This window comes from Austrofundulus limnaeus, unplaced genomic scaffold (assembly GCF_001266775.1).
Source record: "Austrofundulus limnaeus strain Quisiro unplaced genomic scaffold, Austrofundulus_limnaeus-1.0 Scaffold1215, whole genome shotgun sequence".
NCBI classification, from domain to species: domain Eukaryota; kingdom Metazoa; phylum Chordata; class Actinopteri; order Cyprinodontiformes; family Rivulidae; genus Austrofundulus; species Austrofundulus limnaeus.
This window is the reverse complement of record NW_013953617.1, coordinates 44,407-46,213: the sequence shown is the minus strand read 5'-3', so window position 1 is coordinate 46,213 and position 1,807 is coordinate 44,407. Positions and strand designations below refer to the sequence as shown.

Here is a 1,807-nt window from a genome sequence, read left to right as displayed (position 1 = left end):
ATGTGATTGGCACTGATTAGTCTCCATGGATGATTGTACCTGGTAGCTTTGTAGTGACCCAGCAGAGTGCTGTGTGAATGAAAAGATGTGTGTGAATGGCTAAATGTGTTTGTGTGTGAGTCTGTGTGTGAATGGCTAAATGTGTTTGTGTGTGAGTCTGTGTGTGAATGGCTAAATGTGTTTGTGTGTGAGTCTGCGTGTGAATGGCTAAATGAGGACATAGATTGTAGTGTGAAGCATTTTTGTACCTGTTTTATATATATTTGTACCATAAGTAAATAATTATGACTAAATGTGCTCCTAAGTCTGGCTTGAGATTGATAAAATTCGGGTTTTGAGTCATTTATAAATAAATAAACAAATAAAAGTTGAGAAGTTTAAAATCTTTCTTCAGTTCCTGTATTGAACTGCAGGGGGCAGTGTTTCTGTTTCTGTTTCAGAGCTTTTTGATGACTTTATGTTTATTTATCTTTTATATACAGTAAAGACAAAAATCTGAACAATGTCAGCTGAATGACAGACGTCATGCCTTGGAGAAAAACCAGTYAGTTTGTTACTCATCATTAGCTGAGGGTGGAGCTCTGAGCTGGAAGTGGAAGGAATGAAGGAAGAAACGAGCAGTTTCTGTCCAACTGGTTTCAGAGTTGAGTTCACTGCAGGATTTTTCTCAACAATTGTCTGCAGAACTTTGTGTTGGTTCAGTCCTGAAAAAGTTCCAGTGGGACAGCTGAACAGGTGAGAACACAACAGGTTCAACACATTCACACAACAAAATAAATCACAGTTGGCAAAGTGACCAACCACTGCAGTCGTAGAACTAAATCAGTAAAGTAAGAATAAAAAAATAAGACTAAAAACTTTCAAACTAAAAGATTTCTGACCTAGTTTGTCTCCAATAATTAATATTAATCAGATGGTTTAAAAGAGGAAATGAAAAAATGCTTGAGATTGTAGAACAGAAACATGACAACACAGCAGAAACAACAAGGGGAGGAGCAGTCAGGTGAGCTGCACCTGTGGGCGAGCTCAATAGAGAATAAACAGAGAGAGAGGGAGTGTCAGCAGGTAAAACAGGTTTAGGTGAGGCGGCTGAGAGTGCTGCACTCAAACAGAAAAACAGAAAGAGAGAAAGAGCTGAGGCACATTAGTTGTCTGGGTCACTTTGATTCAGTTTTTACTGCAGAAAAGAAGATCAAAGAAAAGGTGGACATTTTGTTTGGAAAAACCAAGATACAAAAAGAAGACACGTGTGGATGTAAACAGGTGAGTCAATCTGTGTAATCTGAAGGTACAAAGGGATTATTGGGTCAATCCAGAGTTAAAATTAGGTTCTTTTGGTGTAAACAGCAGCGGGACAAAGAAAGGAGAAGTTTGGACACTTGACCTCAGTAAAATACTCAGAAATGGTTTTATTTTGAAATTTATTTAGTGTCCAAACAAAAAGTACTTTAAACAGCATGCCAGTACTACAAAAATAAACATTCAGTGTTAGAAATGAATGGATGGATGGATGGATGGATGAACTGTTTATTGGATGGATGGATGGATGGATGGATGAACGAACTGTTTATTGGATGGATGGATGGATGGATGGATGAACTGTTTATTGGATGGATGGATGGATGGATGGATGGATGAATGAACTGTTTATTGGATGGATGGATGGATGGATGGATGAACTGTTTATTGGATGGATGGATGGATGGATGGATGGATGGATGAACTGTTTATTGGATGGATGGATGGATGGATGGATGGATGGATGAACTGTTTATTGGATGGATGGATGGATGGATGGATGGATGGA

General features: G+C 38.5%; 1 protein-coding gene and 1 long non-coding RNA gene across 2 annotated transcripts in view; one reads left to right on the top strand and one right to left on the bottom strand.

The window, feature by feature from the left end:
- Positions 1 to 1,807, bottom strand: part of fer (fer (fps/fes related) tyrosine kinase) — a gene marked incomplete in the record, with an annotated part of 41,331 nt that overhangs the window by 26,256 nt on the left and 13,268 nt on the right.
- LOC106534586 (uncharacterized) overlaps positions 1,065 to 1,807 on the top strand; it is a 10,467-nt gene continuing 9,724 nt past the window's right edge. The window contains exon 1 of the long non-coding RNA XR_001312364.1: positions 1,065 to 1,263. This is a non-coding gene — a long non-coding RNA (uncharacterized LOC106534586). The remainder of the gene's footprint in view (positions 1,264 to 1,807) is intronic.